A 22,672-nucleotide genomic window follows, 5' to 3' on the forward strand; every position below is an offset into this window, starting at 1 on the left:
TGGGAGGAATATGTCACCTTTAGGACCTCCCTTTTATTAATTAAATAAAAAGAGTAAGCTTTTCAACTGAAAATAAAAAGCACCACTAAAACTTAAAGCAAACAGAAATTATTTGGTACACAATTTGAGTGCCTCCTCCTCAATACCTCGCTCTTCAGGGTAAGTTTTTTAGTACTTAGAAAAAATTTCTTATTCTATTTAAATGACCCTTGTGTTCCAGGAACTATTTTGAAATAATTGGGATAAAAAGTCAAACTATAAGGTATAGATAAAAATATTGAGGAGGGCGCAGCTCCCCTCATATGCAGAATAATTTCTTTTCGTTTTAATTTTTTGTGTTACTTCTTACTTAAAGTTAAAAAACTTGTTTTTTAGTTAATTAAATAAAAAAACATGTTTTTGTAACGGAAAGTAAGGAGCGACATTAAAACTTAGAAATTACTCCGTATATGAAAGGGGCTTTTCCTCCTCAACGCCTCGCTCTTTACGCTAAAGCTTGACCCTTTCTCTTAACTCTACTTTTTAAAACAGTAAGAAACTTTAGCGTAAAGAGCGGGATGTTGAGGAGGAAAAGCGGCATTAAGCCGCTGCATTAATGCCGAGCGGCATTAAGTTTTAATGCCGCTCCTTACTTTCCGTTAAAAAAACGTGTTTTTTTTTTTTTTAATTTAATTTCTGAACGTTTTTGAATCAATGCGTATTTTGATTTTGGCTCTCCGCAGATGAATAATTAAAACGAAATTTGCATATTTATATTTTTGGCTAAATAGCTTTCTCATAGTTTTGATCAAATGATTTTGAGAAAAAAAGAAACGGGGGAGGGGGCCTAGTTGCCCTCCGATTTTTTGGTTACTTAAAAAGGCAACTAGAACTAATAATTTTTTACGAATGTTTTTATTAGTAAAAGATATACGTAACTTACAAATTAGCCTACGTAACGAACTTCTGCATTCTCATGTTTTTATAACGTATATGAGGGGGTTCAGTACCCCCCTGTAAAGAGTGAGGTCGCCTCGTCAGTACCTCGCTCTTTACACTAAAGCTTAAATTTTGTCCCAATTTCTTGAGAATGACCCCTGAATCACAAAAGCCGTAGAATAAATAGCTGAAATTACTAAAAATACTGTAGAGTAAAGAGCGGGGTATTAGGAGGAGGTATTCCCATCATATGCGTAATAATTTCTGTTCGTTTTAAGTTTTAATGCTTCTCCTTACTTTCAGTTGAAAAAACTTTTTCATATTTATTTTTTCATTGTTTTTTTTTTAAATAATGCTAGAAAATCGTGCGCTCCCTTCATGAAAATTTTCTTCCTCAATGACAAATTCCTCCAAAGAAAGTTCCCACAACATATCTCCCTCTTCTAAACCCACCACCAACCTAAAAATCCCCATGAAAACGTCTGTACACTTCCAAATAACCATTACTATATGTAAGCACTGGTCAAAGTTTGTAACTTTTAGCCCCTCCCACGGGGACTTGGGGGGAGTAAGTCGTCCCCAAAGACATAGCTATAAGTTTTTGACTACGGTGAATACAATGGCTATCTCAGTATTTTGATCCGTTGACTTTGGGAAAATAATTAACGTGGGAGAGGGCCTAGGTGCCCTCCAATTTTTTTGGTCACTTAAAAAGGGCACTAGAACTTTTCATTTCCGTTAGAATGAGCCCTCTTGCAACATTCTAGGACCACTGGGTCGATACGCTCACCCCTGGGAAAAAAACAACAAAAAAACAAACAAACAAATAAACACGCATCCGTGATCTGCCTTCTGGCAAAAAATACAAAATTCCACATTTTTTTAGATAGGAGCTTGAAACTTCTACAATAGGGTTCTCGGATACGCTGAATCTGATGGTGTGATTTTCGTTAGGACTCTATGAGGTTTAGGGGGTGTTTCCCCCTATTTTCTACAATAAGGCAAATTTTCTCAGGCTCGTAACTTTTGATGGGTAATACTAAACTTGATGAAACTTATATGTTTAAAATCAGCATTAAAATGCAATTCTTTTGATGTAGCTATTGGCATCTAAACTCCATTTTTTAGAGTTTTGGTTACTATTGAGCCGGGTCGTTCCTTACTACAGTTCGTTACCACGAACTGTTTGATTCTGAGCATTTTCCAAACAATGCCTGGAAATCGACCTCCCCCATCCATGAAAATTCCTCTCAACAAGAAATGCCTCAGTAGAAGGGTCTTCCCGAGTAAAATCCCCCTCCAGAAAATTCCATCCGGAAAATTTCCTGCGAACAATTCTGCCTGGAAAATTCTCCTTACCCTACTTTTACTTGAATCAAGACCAGTACTTATTTAATTTCTAGTCATTTCTAAGTCATAGCGGACATCTCCCCCTTCGTGGAAAAATATTCCCGGAAACCCCCTCCCCCAATGTGATGTTTTTCTCGAGAAAATTCTACCACGGACCCCCCCCCCATCACCCACAGAAAAAATCCTTAGACCATTACCAGTCTGCTGAAAATAACCCCCGGACTCTGAAATTCTGAGTCAAGAATTAGGAATTCTGAAAAATTCTCCCGTGTTAAATTTTCCCTGGAAAATTGCCCACGGAAACTTCTCTACCCACAGAAAACTCTCCTCGTGAAAAATAATCCCCCACAGAAATCCCCCCCGAAAAAAATATCTGCATACTTCCATATAACAAATACTATAGGTTTGACTTACAGGCCTTTCCACAATGGCTGTGGGTGGGGGGGGTGTCGTCATCCCCAGAAGCATATTTGACCTTTAAACTATGAAGTAATATTGAACCTTTAAACTGCGTTGAGCAAACTGGCTATCTCAAAATATTGATCCGATAACTTTGGGAAAGAAGGGGGTTGGGAGGAAGGCTAGTGGCTATCCAATCTTTTCGGTCATTGAAAAAGGACACAAAGACTTCTAATTTCCGTTCAAAAAAGCCTTCTCCTGATGTCTTAGGACCACTGGTTCGGTACGATCACCCCTAAACATAAACAGACAAAAAAAAAAAAAAAAAAGATGAAAAACGCATCTGTGACTTTTCTTCTGGCAAAAATACAACTCCATGTTTTTACAGATAAGAACTTGAAACTTCTTAAGCAAGGTTGTCTGGTGTGCTGAATGTGAGGGTGCAATTTTCATTAAGATTCCTTGATGTTTTGGGGTGTTTCCCACCTTTTTCAAAAATCACGCAAATATTCTCAGGCTCGTAGCTTTTGAGGGACAAAATTAAACCTAATGAATTGTATATATTTAAAATAAGCAAAAAAAAAAATCAGTTCTTTTGAAGTGCTTATTGTTATAAAAGTTCCGCTTTTTAGAGTTTCGGTTTCTATTGGGCCGAGTCACTTCTTACTTATTGTTAGTTGCCACGAACTGTTTAATTAAAAAAAAACAACTAAGTTTTGCAATAAAAGTAAATAAACACTTGAAATGTCGAAGTCGACACATGTGTTTACTTTTCTTATGTATGACAGTCAAATCTAGACCCAAAAAAAGAAAAATAAATATTTTTAAAACTAGTTCAAATCAGGTATGGGAGCATTGGAGAGGGGCTGGAGCCTGTGGTTTTCAATTTAAGGCCCTTTGATTTCTGTTCGTTAATTTCTGTTCTTTTGTAATTTGTTTGTTTAGTAATAAAATGACTAACAAAAGATACCAAAAGATAACTAAAACAGATTGGAAGCTAATGATTGAATAAATTATTATTTTAATTGATGGCACAATCTGAGTGTTCATTTCATATTGATTTAATGGAATGGATATGGTGGAGTTTTTCGCTGTCTTTTTCAAATAAAAATAATCTTTGGTGAACTTGCTGCCATTATCTACATAATGGTTAAAAAATTAAAAGCTGAATGTTGAAAGTTGAAATGCCCCAAGTCCAATAACAGTTGAAAAATCCTTTCTAAGAAATTGAAAACATTAAGCTCATCCCCTCAACCGTGAATCAAAATCCTTGATACTGTGATACTCTTGCGGAATAAAAGCTAAAATTTCAAAATATACAAGGTGTTCTATTTTATTTTGACTGATCAAAGTATTATTATGCGCATACTGTAGTATTATTATGCGCATACTGTCTTTTTGTTAGTTCAACATTCCCTTAACATGCTCTGGAAGTTTCAAATTAACAGTCTAAGCCGGGTCTTGGGATATTGCTGATAAGCACTTTTGACAATCCTCATGCATATACTGTGCTTTGGTTTAGGTCAAGATCCCCCTAAACATTCCCTGAAAATATCACTCTAATGTCCTTAGCCTAATTAGTATTATTAGTCGTAGCAGTAGCAAATTTAATAACAGTAGTAGTAACAGAGTATGCACATAGAGCCCAGGTCGCAAATACTGCCTTATTTGTGTTCATTATCTCCCTCAATACATTCTCAAAGTTTCAACTTTATACTCGGGCTGATAGGGCGGTTGTTTTAACACTCTTTATTCGATCCATTTTGAGGACTGGGACTATTGCTGCCTTATGCCCCCCCCCCCCCATTACACTTCTTGGCTGAAGGGCCTCGAGATGGAGATCAGCGCCGCTGGTTTGGACTTTAAGGGTATAGTGCCATATCCTTTCCCTCCTAGGCCACTATCGTCAGACATATCCAGTGGGCCAGGGTGGCTGATATGGTATATGGTTGCAACATCTTTTGAGCCGATATTTATTAGCTCCGGAGCAATACCAGCAGATCTCAGATCTTTGCCTCGCTTCAGTGATTCAATGGCTGCTTTGGTCTCAGATCTTAATGGGGTGGTGAGGTGATACGTTTTTTTTTTTTTTTTTTTTTAGGAAGCAGCGTAGGACGCTTGTTTCCGTTACTACTTAAGGTTTATTTTTTCTTAAAATATTCCTTCAATCGGGTGAGCTTTATATTGGCGCCATTAACGTCATTCCTGTTTGATCAAAATCACAGACGCTGGTGAATCCCTTCTAATGGAAAATTCTCGGACTCTTTTGAAGAGTTTTTGGCTATTTTGCCTTTCTTGAAGTAGGCTTCATTGTTCTTATGCTTTCCGGAGATGTGGTTTCGGAGTTCTTGACTTCCACCTCGAAATTTTGAAAGGGAAATTTCTGTATTGAACTGTTTCTAGGTATTGCGGCTGCTTTCAGATTTGGTGTTGTAGAGTCGTTTCTGGTCAAAAAAGTTGTAGTAAAGTCCTCGGTGATCCAAACTATCATTATATTTTATAGAAAATATTTGTCATCCGTAAAAACGAAGAAGGGCAAGGTCGCTGAGTCTTTCCTCCGTCATTTTATTTCTTAGCCACGTTTTCAATCTTCATATGATAGAAAAAATTCGTTCAACAGGTGCCACAATGATAGGTAGAGTTATGAGGATCTGCAAGAGCGTTGAAATATTTGGGAAAATATCAGAATCGCTGTTGTGTTTCTGTATATTTTCCCCTAGTGTTTCAGGTACCCTACATGTGTCTGTAATGCTTTCTCTAAGACGAACCAACCGAGTTTTCAATACTGTCGCTTCTCCTGTCAGGGCAGACTCGCAAACCAATTGGGATGGAAAACCAGTTACTAACCAGTATAGCGCTGATAAGTCCTGAATCGTAACAGATAGCTGATACGATCCAGATAGCCGTGCTTTCATTACTATGGCCAAAACCTAATTTCGCTTTGCAAAAACACCAAAACCAACTATAGTACTTGGCAGAATAAACTTGTGCATGAATTTCTTCAAGAATCTCTTTAGCACAAAATTCAATTAATTCATTCTGCTTTGTTTTGCTTGTATCAGAAGGATTTGCACCTGATCTGTCCAAATTTTCTTTTAAAGTGATGTTACCACTATTTACACGGTACCTTAAAAATTTTCGGTACCTTAAAAGTTCCCGTCGTTTGTTAATGGGTCCTTATCCGGCAAAAATTCTCCATCGTCTCTTTGGCCAAGAAGAGCAATGTTCTGTCGATTATTTTACAATAATTGATTCTACAAATAATTTACAAATAATTGATTCTACAATTGTCTTCAATCTAGCTCTGTTTTCCTGCACTTTTTGGCTGCGTTGTTCGTTTACAAGACTTAAATTCTGGTTTCAGGGCTTTTATATCAAACAGTTCGTGGTAACGAACTGTAGTAAGGAGCGACCCGGCTCAATAGTAACCGAAACTCTAAGAAACGGAATTACGATACCAATAGTTACATCAAAAGAATCGAATTTTAATGCTAATTTTGAATATATAAGTTTCATCAAGATCAGTTATACCCATCAAAAGTTACGAGCCTGAGAAAAATTGCCTCATTTTAGAAAATAGGGGGAAACAACCCCTAAAAGTCATACAATCTTAACGAAAATCACACCATTAGATTCAACGTATCAGAGAACCTTATTGTAGAAGTTTCAAGCTCCTATCTACAAAACTGTGGAATTTCGCATTTTTTGCCAGAAGACAGATCACGGATGCGTGTTTATTTGTTTATTTGTTTGTTTTTTTTCCAGGGGTGATCGCATCGACTCAGTGGTCCTAGAATGTCGCAAGAGGGCTCATTCTAACGGAAATTAACAGTTCTAGTGCCCTTTTTAAGTGACCAAAAAAATTGGAGGGCAACTAGGCCCCCTCCCACGCTCATTTTTTCCCAAAAGTCACTGGATGAAAATTCTGAGATAGCCATTTTATTCAACATAGTCGAAAAACCTAATAGCTATGTCTTTAGGGACGACTTACTCCCCCGCAGTCCCCGTGGGAGGGGCTACAAGTTACAAACTTTGACCTGTGTTTATATATAGTAATGGTTACTGGGAAGTGTACAGACGTTTTCAGGGGAATTTTTTGGTTTAGGGGGGAGAGTTGAGCGGGGGTGGGTTACGCGGGAGGATATTTCCATGGAGACACTTCTCATGGGGGAAGAGAATTTCAATGAAGAGGGCACAGGATTTTCTAGCATTATTTGAAAAAACAATGCAAAAATAAATATGAAAAGTTTTTTCTACTGAAATTAAGGAGCAGCATTAAAACTTAAAACGAACAAAAATTATTATGCATATGAGGGGTTTAGCTCCTCGTTTTGCCTCACTCTTTGCGCTAAAGTATTTTTAGTAATTTCAACTATTTATTCTACGGCCTTTGTGATTCAGAGGTCATTCTTGAGGAATTGGGACAAAATCTAAGCTTTAGTGTAAAGAGCGAGGTATCGACGAGGGTTGAACCCCCTCATATACGGAATAAAAACATACGAATATAGTAGTTCGTTACGTACGTTAATTCGTAAGTTATGTATATTTTTTACCAATGAAAACGTTTGTAAAAAATTAAAGTTCTAGTTGGTTTCTTAAGTAATGAAAAACTTGGAGGGCAACTAGGCCTCCTCCCTCGCTCCTTTTTTCTCAAAATCTTCCGATTAGTTGCAATTAATTAATATGCAAATTTCGTTTTAATTATTTATGTGCGGAGAGCCAAGATCAAAACATGCATTAATTCAAAAACGTCCAGAAATTAAATATAAAAAAACAAGTTTTTTTAAATGAAAGTAAGGAGCAATATTAAAACTTAAAACGAACAGAAATTACTCGGTATATGAAAGGGGCTTTTCCTCCTCAACACCCCACTCTTTACGCTAAAGTTTCTGACTATTTTAAAAATAGAGTTAAGAGAAAGAGTCAAACTTCAGCGTAAAGAGCGGGGCGTTGAGGAGGAAAAGCCCCTTTCATATACGGAGTAATTTCTGTTCGTTTTAAGTTTTAATGGAAATGTTTGCCTGTACCAACTGAATCACGGTGATACTGATTTCTTCTATTCGACACAAAGTCGCCTCCTTTCTCGGCTAGCTTTGCAAAAGCTACGCGGGGCTTCTTTACCAACTTTTGCAATTTGATTGGACCCACCAACCCCCGGGATGTTAAAAAAAACGGGCAGATTCCTCATCAACGTCCCGCTCTTTATGCTAAAGTTTGTTACTGTCTTAAAAAGTAGAGTTGAGAGAAAGAGTGGAACTTTAGCGTAAAGAGCGGGGCGTTGATGAGGAATCAGCCCCTTTCATATACGAAGTAATTTCTGTTCGTTTTAAGTTTTAATGTTGCTTCTTACTTTCAGTTACTTGTTTTTTTTTATTTAATAGAGATTCAGGATTCATCACTTGTGCTTTGCGGAGTACATCCAGTTTCTCCTACATTTATAGCTTATCCAAAGGCATTTTGTAAGTAGAAAATATGCTTTGGAAAGAGGGCAGCGTGAGCAGTTGCCTTTTCAATACTAAAAGAGGTAATTTTCAAAATATAGCTGGGAATGAATATATAGAATATAGAGAATATGGGAATGAAATATAGGGGAATGAATCCCCTCTATATTGACTTAACTAGTGAAGATTATCCAATCCTTAAAAATCCAATCTTTGCTTAAGTTTAAGAAAAAACTATTATATTTCTTTCCAAATATAAAAACAGAACCAAAGGTAGGAGGTGAATGGTAAAATGAATTTCAGCCCCCACCAATTCCGAGGCTCTAATTACATTCTATCGGTCACCAAAAGTGCTAATAATGCACCTAAATGAGATCCACAGACATTATTAATGGTCCCAATTCGAGCTTTCTTGTTCAATTAAATTCAAATCCTTGGTTTTTAATAGCCTTTGAAGTGATCAGTTATGAGTAAAAGGCCTCAATAATTCTCACGGCTGAGAGGATAATAATTCTACCTTTGTCCAAAAATTTTCGACTTACTGTTAATGGTTATCGTCTTATTTTTGACACTATTTACCTAAAACCACATTTAAATGATTTTTTTTTTTTTGCTTCGAATAGCCACTTTTTTTTTAATTGAATTTGCTGAAATATATTTGCAAGTGGGAATGTGATATTGATACAGTAAACTATAATTAGTTGTTAAAAATCTTTTGACATTATCTTACCAAATTAAAAGTGACCAAATAATATATGCAGTGGATGCAGCATCCAAGGGTCTTTAACCGGGAACGGTGCTAGTAGGAGGGGCACAAGCTAGAGTGTCTTAGAAATAATACATTTTGCATTTGATACTGTAGACACATGCTCCATTGGAATTCTGCTGTTGCTTTGTTTAATTAATTTTACTGTGTAGGAAATCGTAATTTCTGTGATAGTCAGTCAGAACTTTTGACTCGAAGAAACATAATGAATTTTAGATTTCTATTTAAACATGATAAAGCTAATTATAATGTTTTAGTAGAACCCTTTGCTTTAATTATTCTTATATATCGAAATAATTGCAAGCTATTCTAGCTTTGCTTGGATATTAAATATCTCAGCCTGTACATACAATATTACGAAAAACAACTATTGCGTACGAAAACAAGCTTCGGATTTGTTTAAGATCCCCCACAAAAGTTTTTGAAACCAATTTGGCCTTATCTCTGCTGGTGAAACTGCCACAAATCTAAACACTCTGGCATTCAATCAAACAGTTCGTGGTAACGAGCTGTAGTAAGGAGCGACCCAGCTCAATAGGAGCCGAAACTCTAAAATACTGAATTTTGGTACTAATAGATTCATCAATAGAATTGAATTTTTGTGCTGATTTCAAATAAATAAGTTTCCTCAAATTCAGTTTTACCCCTCAAAATTTACGAGCCTGTGAAAATTTGCCTTATTTTAGATAAAATAGGGGAAACACCCCCTAAAAGTCATAGAATCACACCATCGCATATCACACCAAATCACACAAATCACACCATCGCATTCTGCGTATCAGAGAACCCTATTGCAGAAGTTTTAAGCTTCTATTTACAAAAACGTGGAATTTTGTATTTTTTGCCACAAGACCGATCACGGGTGCGTGTTTATTTGTTTTATTTTTGTTTGTTTTTTACCAGGGGTGATCGTATCGACCCAGTGGTCCTAGAATGTCACGAGAAGGCTCATTTTAACAGAAATTAAAAGTTCTAGTGCCCTTTTTAAGTGACCAGAAAATTGGAGGGTGCCTAGGTCACCTCCCACGCTTATTTTTCCCCAAAGTCACTGGACCAAAATTTTAAGATAGGCGTTTTGTTCAGAATAGTCGAAAAAGCTGATAACTATGTCTTTTGGGATGCCTTACTCCCCACAGTCTCCGGGGAAGGGGCTGCAAGTTACAAACTTTGACCATCGTTTATATATATATATTAATGGCTATTGCGAAGTGTACAGACATTTTCTGTGGGATTTTTTTGGTTTGGGGTTATGTGGGAGGGTCTTTTCATGGAAAATTTATCATGGGGGAAGAGAATTTCCATAAAGGAGGTGCAGGATTTTTTTTAGCACTATTAAAAAAAACAATGAAAAAAATAAACATGTAGTTTTTGCAACTGAAAGTAAGGAACAACATTAAAACTTAAAATGAACAGAAATTATTACGCATATGAGGAGATTCATCTCCTCCTAAATACCTCGACCTTTACGCTAAAGTATTTTTAGTAATTTCAACTATTTATTCTACGGCCTTTGTGATTCATTTGTCACTCTTAAAGCATTAGGGCAAAAGCATACAGCAAAAATAAGTTTGATTTCCAACAAAAGTCCCTTGGAATTTAAACCAGTTCAAAAAATCAAACGTTTTTTGTTTTAATTTCGATTTTTGTTTAATGTCCAAGAAATTATTAGTATTTATTTGCTTTTCAATAGAAATAATGTTATGGTTGTAATACTATATAGCTTCACCTTAATAAACTTAGCCCTTTTAGAGGCATAGGGTTAAAAATTCCCCCTTCGTAATTATAAATGTTATGTTTCAACAACGGGGAAATTACATACCTTAAAGTCATTGCCTCAAGGGCTGTGGGGGGGGGGGGGAAATCATCCGCAAAAATATAGGTACTGGATCTTTTAATCATGTTGAACAAAATGGCTACCTTAAAATTTTGTTTGGATGTTTGTTTTGGAGGGGAGCACAGCGAAATAGATGTAAGAGAGGGCTGGTTGCCGTTCAACCCCTTTTGACTCTTCATAAATGGTACAAAAGCTTTTCAATTGAAAGAACCCCCTCAATAGTTTCTATGACAACTCCTTCCATACAAAGTAGCTTGACAAAAAATTACATAAAACACACTTTGCTCTTTACTTAGGCACTTCTATTGAGCTACCTTTGGTTATAAATTTGAGCTAAAAAGTATCGATATCATCGTCATTCAAAGAAATTTAAGGTACTAATAAGGTATTCCTTGGTTTTTTGCTGGTCAGTCATAGAATCTTGTTTTTCTAATAGGCCATCTTAATTTTTCGGGGTGTTTGTTTTCTGTTTCCATTAAAGCTCTAGTCCGTAGGATCCTATAGATATTTTATGATATCAGAAATATTGTATTTGAGTTAGTTTTGTATGTATGTCTAATATAATCAGTGATGCAATAACTTTCACTCATTCTGAGCTTCAGTTTTGCTCTAATATCATAGAAAAAACTTGGTCTAAGAAATTAAAATGTGAAAAAGTCTCTGTGCAACTGAACCCTCGTTTAACTACATCCCGTTTGACTGAACCCATTTAAATGAACCCTCGTTCAACTGCACCCCGTTTACATCAACCCCCAGTCAAAATAACTCCCGTGCAAATCATCCCCCGTTTAATTTCTCCCTATTTTACTCAACCCCCACTCATCTCAACATCTCTGCAATTCAACTCTCGTTTAACTTAACCCTTTAGCTCTACCCCCATACAATTCAGCCCTGATTTAGGCAGCTCAATCCTACCTTTCACTTTCATTAAAAGAAAAAATCAAACCAAATAGAAGCAAAAGCATAAAACCAAAAAAATATCATAAAACCAAGGTAGAAGGAAAGAAAATCCAATACACGTCTGTTCTTCCAAAAATTGGAAATTCAAAAGCAAAAAAAGAAATCAAACTAGTGTATTTTTCACTTTTAAAAATCAATACAAAAATGGAAATCTAAATGGAGTTTCTCAACAATTTGAAAACTCCCCAATTATTAGGGGCTTCAATGGAATCTTCAATCTTTGTCTTACAGGGCTTAAAAACTATTTTCGGCTATTGAATTTTTCGATATTTTTTTTATTAATGTTGCAAACAATTTTTGCCGAATCTCTAACCATTTTTTTTTTTTTTTTTTTTTATTATTTTTTTTTTATAGTGCAATGGGTGCTTGCTAAAATTGTTTGTCATTGGATTTTACCGCAATTACTTCAAAATTTAATGCAAAGGTTTTATTTTAGTGTGGTGTTAAATAAAACATATACATTCTCTACCAAAAAAGAAAACTATATTTGGCTATTCCTTAAAGAACAATTCTCTGAATAATTACTTTTCCAATACTAGTAAAGAGATAACAACAATAGTCAAAACCTTTTCTTAACCAATAATTTGTTCCTTTTAAATACTTTCTAATTTTAAAGTAGCTTGAAATCAAAGTTGCTAGAATTTGCATTTTGCAGTATGTTAATAGTGGTAAAAACCAAATAGACCACACGTCAACACAAGCTATGCAAAACTGTTTTACGATATGGTATAGTTAAAACTATTTCTCTCTTAGTTTTATGGCTTAATTTTGAAATAATCTCCATATTTTAAGCTTTTGTGAGTAGGCTACTGTAAAAAGATGCAACAGTGCACATACTCCGTAAAATTATTATTTTTTATTCTATAAAATAATGCTCTTTGTGTAAGGGCCAAATATTATAGAATTACTTCTAATCGTATGTCTGATATGCATTTTAACAAGGTTCAAGGTTCAATCGGGTTTAATTAAAAAAACTTGAAGTACACTGCTCTGTGACAAAACTCACGTTGAGACCCATACGAAACCACGAATGAGACCCAACACGAAATTCAGAAGCTAGACCACAACTTCAGTTCCATGACTATGGGACTTAAGGGGTACTATGGGCTGTCTTTTTGGAGCCCATAAATTTCAGTAATTTTACAGACAAAATTCGTAAAGACTTTACCGGACATGGAACTTCTCATCACCAAATCAGGCGGTTAAAAGCATGAGCTTAGGAAATTAGCCAAACCGTCTCAACAGTCAATGGCTGACGAACAAGTAAATATAAATGTGCTGAATAATTAGTCATTATGGACATGTTCCAGTTGTACATTTAGGACTTTAGAGTTCCGAATTCAAAATAAAAAGCATATCTTGCTGTATAAATCAATTAGAAATATAATGCAAAATGGTAGGAGTGGAAGGCAAAAAAACTTGAAAGCTAATTTTTTTAAAGCAAGATTTACTGCTTTGTGGACAAAATTGCATTTTTTAAATTTAGCAATGGGAAATTCTTTAAAATACATGGGAGGTATTGTACTTTCTTAAAAATACAAGTGTTCGGGTGTAGTTTGAAACATTACACACATTACCCATTTTTGAAGTACTTGATAAAAAATGTATTTCATTTACCCGTCGTTAAAAAGGTTACTTTTATGAGGTACTGGTTAATGATATAATTTTTTGTTCGTGTTTTTGTGTTTTTTTTTTTTTTTTTTTTTTTTTTTTTTTTTTTTTTTTTTTTTTTATTTCTCTCTAGCACTAAAAACGACAGTAACATATATCATTGCACCGCTTTGTTTATACCAAGTTTGAGTACGCCAGGTTTTTCTATTTGCCACAATTTGCTGGTTTCCATATGTTTAATTTGTCATTGCTATGCTCTGGTTTAGTCTTTGCTTATTTCCTGCTTTATGGTACTACCGCATTGACTGCATTGGTAGTAGATCCTACTTGCATTTTGTTGAGAGGCATGAGTAGGGTTGTATCCAAGATTTTTTTTTGCAGGGGGTTTTACAAAAGGATTTTTTTCGGAGAGAGGGCTTTCAAAAAAGAGCCTAAAAAAACGTGTTTATATTCATTTTTGTTACGTGTTTACGAGTCCGACAATTTTTTTTCGAGGGGGGGGGAAGGGCGTCAAATCCCCTGAACCCTTGGACACGGCCTTGGGCATGAAATAGCTGGAGGTGCAGAGTGATTGAAGTTTTTTAGATTTACTCGCTTCAATCATTGCTACGGCGAATAAATCTTCATTTTAGCCGAAGTTTCAAGGAAGAAGAGGATAAATCTAAGTCTAAAATAAGCATTGAAATGGGTCACTTCTTTATCGTATAGTTGCCCTAGTTGGAGATATAAACTGACAATCCAAGGTAATTTTTTTTTTCAGTAAAGTGCAAATTATTTTCTGGTCTTGAGAAGGCACTGGGGTTGTTAGCACTACTCATGTTAATTTTTGCTCGTTTTAAATTAGATTTGGTGATTTACTGTAATTTCTGTTCGTTTTGGGTTTCCTTTATTTATTGAGGGTGATCTGTGGTAGTTTTACGCTTGGAAAACTAACTGGCTTTATTTCTCCTCATTTTTGGTTTAATGGAGCTCTTTACTTTTCTTTGAAAACTTGTTTGGGGAAAAGTTTTTAAATTAATTCATAAAAGAGCGAAAGGGAAAGACATATTAATTTTGGTTCATAGACTTGCAACATCTATCCCTTATTAAAACACTGGCTTTACAAACAAACTTTCTTCTATATTTTGAAGAAAGTATATATTGAAGAAAGAGATTAAGGAAATCTCTGAAAGCTTCATTCTCTGAACTCAGCTGTTTTCTTTAAAATGTAAAAAAAAAATCGTCCAACAAGTGATTTGTTTACCCTAATAATCCAGCGATTAATTTTGAATAAGTTATGTCTTATTTATTTTATCAAAGAGCAATATTTGCAGAGTTATCCTTCAAACTTCTTCAACGAAAATGATGATTATATTTCAGTTGAAATTGAAACGGTAAATAAAATGAGACTCTTTATCCAATGGCTATTTCTTTACTGGTTATTATCATTCTATACCCCCTCCCCCCAAAAGTTGCCTGGGCATATAATCTAATGCTAAAATAAACAGAATTTAAACAATGTTTACAGTAAAAAGAACTTGAGGTAGAATGGTAGAATGGGTGGAGGTAGATGCAGGGAGTACACATAGGATGACACATTATAGGAAAAACCATAAAGAAGCTCAATATTTCCTGATCAATTTTGGGGGAGTGTTGTAATTGTGTACACCTTTAAGATGTTTTTAGTCGATTGACTATCTCAAAATTTTCCCTCGCAGGCATTGCGGTTTCATGTGGTCAAAATTGTTGTTTTGTGCTAGAAATAGTAGAGAATGACATCTCGCTGTGGCGAGATCTCAATCGTGACTTAAAAAGCGCTCGAAGCATTAATTTCTGTTTTAAGGTCCCTCTTGATTATCTAAAAGCTTGACTCAGCACGATCAACTCTGGGAAAAAGAGCAGACACAAGAGTTATACTACCCATGCTCAAATGATTTTATTTCCATTTTTAAGATGGTGAGCTGATGGAGTGGCTGGTTATTTGGTTTTGGACGGGAGTCAATGGCGTGACTCTGTAAGCTCAACCAGAGTTGACCCAGCTCTAAATGGGTGCTTGGAGAAACCTGGGAATGCTAAGCAGAAAGGGTGTGTGAAAGCACAGGATGGTTTGCTCCCCCACCCCTCCTTGCATTTCCTGATTGAAGGGCCATGAAGGAGAGATCAGACCACCAGTTTGGACCTTAAGGGTCTAGTGCCGTCATACTTACTTATACTTAGTTACTTTCCTTTTATACTTCGTTCTCATTCTCGGTTTCACTTGTCTTCTAACGGTGCAATTCTTTCTTCTTCAATTACATTTTTGACACGTTCTGATACTCGCTTTCGCTTGTGTGTAACCACACCATCCTTTGCTCTTCACTTTCATTTTAGACAAGTTCTGATTCTCCCTGTAGCTTGAAATTATCGCTGTCTCTTATCTTCTAACAACATTATTTCTTTATTCTTTACTTTTTGTCGATTCATTCTAACCCTCGTTATTGCATACCTAATAACTACATTTTGTTTTGTTCTTCACTTTTGTTTTTACCTCATTATAATTCTTGCTTCCAATTATCTTTTAAATACATGTTTATATGTTTCTGAATTTTGTTTATGGCTGCTTCAAGCATTGTTTCAGTAATAACATCTTTTTTTGTTCCTCACTTTTATTTTTAACTCGTTTTAAATTTCGCTGCCGCTTATCCTTTAACCGCATATCTATTTGTTCTTCACTTTCGTTTTTGACTCGTTGCTATTGTCGGTTTTGCAAGTATTCTAACCGGATTTTTTTTCTTAATTTTTTTTATTGTTGCTATAAATATTTTTTTCAATGGGATTTGCCTTAGTTGCTTGGATTGGTCTTGTCACATTTGATAGTCTAGGTTTTTCGTTTTTACCCAATGTGAATTTACATTTCTCAGGTCGTCCTCTTGAGCTTGTCTCATTGGATGGTCAAGTTTGTTCGTTTTGAGAAATTGTTAATTTGTTGTTTCAAATCTTTACAAATGATATTTTATGCTCAGCTATGTTTCTTGTGTATTGTTAGATACGTCGAAGGTACTAAAAATGATAGAGCCACTCCTGAGGCAGAGATGACGTTTTTATCCTTTTAAAATCTGCTTAGAAATGTGACGTTACTAATATGATTTTTTCTTCTTTTTTTTTTAATGAAGGCTCCTAAAATCTGGCTCTTAGATATCTAGATCGTTTTCGTAGGCAGAAAACTCCAAAATGCCAATTTCCCCAAAATATATGGAGCCGTTTTCGAGAAAAAATTTACACTAGCATACATGCAGAAATAAATAAATAATTACAATTATTTATCGTTTAAATATTAAAAATTTTTTTTGTTGAATACCAATTTAGCCTACATCAAGAAATCTGAATACACGACTTTACATGTTGCTAAGTTTTTGGTCTGTAAATTCTTCTACAACTGTCTGGAAATCTTAATTTCCTTGCGTTTTCACTTTCAATTGACATAATAGCTCAACTATTTAATCTATTCTTGATTCATTGTTGATAACAGATAGTTTTTATTAGTTCTAGCCTGAAAAAAAATTCTCTCTCCAGGAGCAACTCTTACAGGTTGTGTCTATATTTATGGCAACGCGGGGCCATTTCAAACGTGAAGGCCCGATTGGACTTAATCGCTCCAGTCGCCCTTTATCCAACCCTGGTGGTTTGGCTATGGTAAATTGATTGGAGATTTTAAAATTTGTATTTAATTGCTTCATGGCGCTCTTTGCACAGAAACTGATGTTTTTCGACAGGATATTGTAAATTTGGCACATAACTGTGGCTGAGTTTCTTTTAATACATAAAACTTAACTAGATTTACAAAGTAGATTTGCTGCTCTCTGGATCTCCAATTTATTACTAGGGGTAGCAACCATGAATGCAGCATAAAATATATATGAGGTCTTTATCCTCAAATTCGATAAGGAAATAAGCAGTATTCCTTGCCCTTGAGTATGCACGCCTCATATCACCGCTTTAGAGGTTCAAATATTTTGATTAAAATAGACACTGTTTCTCAAAATTTTCCTCGAAAAACATGAAGAGCCACGGGGACATATGAGGGCTCAAAAGGTACAGAAAGACTGGCTTGGTGTCCTTAGCTCAATAGTGTCACTATTAAAATGGTATTCGTTTCCATAATGTTTTGATCAAATGAGACATTTGCAACCCCTTTCTACTTCTTCGCGAAATATGTATGATGGATTCTAATTTTTACCACGAAAAATCTTTAATAATATCTTTTAATAGCCCACCCTCTATTTTTAACTATAGTAGAGCACATTTGATTTGGTTTTAAAATACACTTGTATATCTATCTATCTTTTGGGGAGCACATGAAATAGAAAGAATATAAACAAAAAACTTGCACAGAAATATGAACAGGCACTGTTATTATCTTTTCAATGGGAACAGGCAAAATTATCTTTTCAATGGGTTTACTTGATCCATTGATTCAATTTATGGGAATTCTAGGACATTTTCTGGACAGGCCTTTGAGGCTAAGCTTTTCGAGTCGCAAATTCTGATGACGCTTAGGGAGGTACAGTATATACTGAGCATATTTATAACTGAAAATTTTTTTCGTCAGTATCTTTCACTGATCATACATTGGATGCACTGGCGACGCAGGAAAGAAAAAGTTGGCGCTCTGAGGGATAAATCGAGGAGATAACTTTTTGTGAGTTGCGTCCGCGATTTAGCCCAACCTAGCCATAAGCAAGTGTAATGGCGTATGCTTCTAGTTTGGGGATATCTTACCAGTTTTTACCGATCATTTCTGTGATTATTACAGAAAGATATTTCAGCTCAAACGATTTGAATACTAGACATAAGCTAAATCAAACATTGAATATTTACTCATCGTGTTTTAATGTTGGATTTGTTGCAGCATTAGCCTTTGATTTGGAGTCCTCCAGCACATAAATTTTACAGGTCATAGAAGTACGGCAAGTTGAACTCTCTTATTGCAAGATGAAATCTCTTATTGGAACTCATCAGAAGGTCTAATGTAAGTGTCATCAAGACGGATGATCGAATCGAGTGGGTGAATACTTCTATTGTATTAGCTCACTCCACACCTACATTCGCTTTTTTAATCTCCTGTTTTTATCCCCATAATAAGTTGATCGAATCATCTGCAGTATTGCAAAATCTTGTATTCACTTTTCAGTGTTGTCAAACGAATGAAGGAAGTACTCGTAACTGATGTATAAATGAATTTAAGTAAATTGTGCTCTAAAATTTTGTAACAGAAGAAACGAAATGACTTTTAGGATAAGTTTCCAGCTCAATTTTACGTGACTGCCCCCTCCTTCAAAATCGTAGAAGGAAGCTTCAGAATGAAATTACTACTCGTAAATTTACTCCTTTTGAAAGAAATGGATATTCACTCTAATGTTTGTACAGATAAAATACTAGAAATCTTCAAGGAGACCATCGATTTTGTCACGTCATAGAGCTCCCCCGTAGCCACCCGATCTGTCGACAAAAAAAGAAGAAGACTGATTGGACTGATGACTATCAACAACTTGAAAGAGCAAGAAGGTGGGATGATGGTTTTAGCACTATTATATGTGTGAGAAGTATAGTTTTGGCTAAACCACCCAAAATCCCTTATAATAGTCCAACGAATCTATTCCTAGCAGTATTGATTCGCATGAAGAGCCAAAATCTTTGACAAAAGTCTTTTTGTTTCTGACGTCTCATTTGTTTGGTGTTCAGTAATTGTCTCTTTTCTTTTTTATCTGATCGTCCGTGCTCTATTGTTCTCTTGCTAATTAAATTACTACTGCGACTCTTAATAAGATTGGAAAAGACGGAATCAAAAATTAATCCTTAGGAATAGGAAATCTAAGCATGATCTAACGAGACCAAATTATATCCATGAAAATATTAAGGGAACAAAGTAAGTTCTTAGATGCTTAAAAGGGGATGAAGATTCATTTTACAGACAAAGAATCAATCCAAGGACAATGCTTATCTTAATTTTATTGAGCTACGTCAATTTATCGTAGCCCTACTTGCGCAGTCAAGTGCCTCGACACATACAGATTTAGCGTGAAACCTCAAGATTTTCTTTTTTAATTCCAAAAATGAAAATCAGATCTCAAAATATGTCAATAAATATTCGTGCTCTAAGCTGATCCAAGCAAGTTTCGGCTTAAAAAATGTCTCTTTCCTTTTATTTTGAATATAAGGAAAAATAGTTCCAGCTCGCATAGGTTACATTTTTGACATTGAACCATATTCCGATCCTGCTTATTCTGCTCAATTTTTTTCTAATTTTATTTGCATATTTTAGACATAATGATTATATATTAGATAAATCACAAATATTTTTTTTTATTCACAACTGCCTAAGCTATTTTGTAAGTTGAGAATTAAATAGATTTTGTTTTGTTTTGTTGAAACATCTCGCACACAAATGTCAAAAGGCTCATGACTACCAAAAAAATAGGACAATATAGGAACACACAATGCCTTCCAGAAATTATGCAGAGATTGAAAGACCAAGGGATACACGAGCGGGGTTGTTTAGTACGTTCGTCGGAAATACTGAAGGAATATAGTAAAGTAAAAGAAAATTTTGGGGAAGAATATTATTTTAAGGTAAATTTACCTTTTAGATATTTAAAATCATGGATCCAGTTGAGGGGAAATTGCCTTCCAGTACATAGGGGACAGAAATTAAAAAAAAAAAATAAGGGTACAAGTGGTAAGTGTGGGTATTGCGGAAAAGAGGATAATAATTTGGCCCATTTCCTCATGGAGTGCCAGGAGCTTGAAAGTCTTAGGGATGAAATTTGGGGGGACCATTGGTTGGTGCTGCTTTCTGATATCCTGAGGTCTTCGATGCCTGGAGCCATATGTAAAATGGCACGATATGTGGAAAAGGCGGGAGAGGCTCAGTCGAGCCCGAGTGAATGAAAATAAGTATTGTTTTATATTGAGTGTGTGTTCTGTGCAGTGTTGTATTATTAAATCATGTTTTGTATGGCCGTAGGGCTCAAATAAACTTTCTTTTTTTTTTTTTTTCTATAGAAAAAGATTTCTTCTATCAACATTTTTTTTGATTCTACCTAAATTCTACTAATTTTAAGGGTCCGTTACCCAGTTTTTGAAAAAAAGAAACGAAAGCACTGTGAAAGAGTTTAACTGTATCCTGCTTGTCTGCTTGTATCCTGTATCCTGCTGTATTCTGCTTGTATCCTGGCATAGTGCATCCAGGTTACGTTAAAGAGTTTTATCCGCAATATCCTATGAATAGCTAAGGTTATTAAGTTGAAAACCTTGGGAAATCAGTTATAGTCAGAACCTATTTTACCAACAGGCTAAAAACCCAGATGGAACCTGATTTTATCGATCACGTTCAGCTAGTTGTGGCGCATCAGTGGCGTACACAGTGGCGTAGTGGGCCAAAAATTCTGTACCAGTAGGTATCCGAGTGTAATATTTTATAGCACAAGGAGAAATTGTTAATTGCCACAAGGCACTAAACGCATTTAACATGCATTTAACATTTAATATACTATAAGGAGGCTAAATGTTTAATTCTAATTGAATAAATAAAATTGAAAAAGGAAAATTTGAATAGCGTAATATGTATTTTCATTTCCATGATGTAATAACTGGAAAAGAGAATATTTGTAACATAATTCGCTTTCAGTGAAGCGCCAATTACACAGTAGGCTTTACATTTTTAAAGTTAGGGAAGGAGGCAGTAGCTAAATTCTTGTTTGTAGTGAAGCTGAATTTGTCGTCAACGGTCTTTTGAAGGAATAAAGTTAAACTAAATATCTTATATATCATGATGTCAACTGCTGAAAATTCCATCACAAAATTTGATTTTACTATAATTTTCTTTTTCTTTTCAATGTTGTAATAAGTACGTAAGAAAATGTTTGTAATATAGTGCCATTTTCTGTAAAGCGCCAATGACGCAGTACGTTTTAGACTTTTATAGTTAGGGAAGGAGGAAGTACCCATACTTTTCTTTGAATTGATTTGTTCGTTTCAGTATTGATTCGAATATTTAATTAAAGCTTTATTCGTTTTATGATTTATTTATTCATTAATATTAGTACATGTTGAATGTTTGTTTGCTATGATTGTTTATTTTGTTTCTGTTCGTTTTGGGTTTCATTTATGCTTCAATTGTAAAATATTTTTGTTCGTTTTAAGCCTTAATTGCATATTCAACTTGAGCTCTACTCGTTTTAAGATTTATTTATTCATTTATATTGTTACAACAAAAGAAAAAAAAGCAATACGAAACCAGAAGAATGGAACAACGAGAGTAATACAAGAAGAGATAAGAAAACTAGAAACAATATGTTTTTAAAAGGGAAACAAAAAACAATTGACCCACACCCCTCCCGCACAAAAAAAAGCAATCCGAATGTATTTAAGCTACTCCAACCAAATCCAGGTAATAAGAGTCCAGCCTAATAAAGGTTAGATTTTAATTACTTTTAGTTTTAATGACGAACAATTCTGATTTTCACCTTCTCTTCTCCACTTGATTAATTGCAATCCGTTTTTTGTTATTGTTAGACGTCACTGTTATTTTCTGGTTTTTATTGGCATTGAACATGCCTCGTTTGACGTGTTTTTATTTAAAAAATAGTGTTTTTTTATCTTTGCTTGTCCTTTTTCGGTTGCCGGCATTAACCCGCCTGAAAAATGCCCCCACCCCCATAGAAAACACCCCCCACGGAAAATATCTCCCAGAAAAAAACCCTCCAAGGAGCCTACCAGAAAATACCACCCCCAATATACCAGAAAATACCACTAGAACTCTCAGTTTCTGATCCAATGAGCACACTCCGAAGTTTATGCGACCTTGAGGTGGAGCTGTGGATCAGGAAGGAACAGTCCTTCTCCTGTACGGCATAACTTCTGCTCATTTTGGGGTTTAGTGTTATTCTTTACTTTCGTAATAACAGCGTAGACCAAAAATGTTCCCAGAAATCGTAAGGGAGTAGATATCAATTTCATATTTTTATGCGTTTTTTAAAGTTTCTTTTGCACGCCTCCTCTCCCCCCAAAAAACCTTTGCTGGAAAACACCCTTTTGCTAATTTTTTGCTTGGAAACTTTTCCACAGATGGGGGGATTACCGGCATGATTTTAAAAACAATCCGAAATTAAAGTCTTTTTCAAATGAAAGTACGCTAAGAAAAATTTTTCACCCCAGATCAACCGCAAGAAGTTTTCTAGATTGACTTTTCAGATAGAATGGAATTGTGTTGGAGGAATCTGCCTGGAATGAAGGGAGGGCATTTTTATGTGAAAATAGCTTTCCATGGTGGAGTTTTTCCGTGAGTGAAGAATTTTTCATGGAGGGGGAGCCGGATTTCTTGGTGTTATTTAAAAGCGATCAGAAATTTAATTAAAAAAGTTTCTTCAACTGAAA

Source organism: Artemia franciscana, chromosome 4 (assembly GCF_032884065.1).
Source record: "Artemia franciscana chromosome 4, ASM3288406v1, whole genome shotgun sequence".
Taxonomy (NCBI): Eukaryota; Metazoa; Arthropoda; class Branchiopoda; order Anostraca; family Artemiidae; genus Artemia; species Artemia franciscana.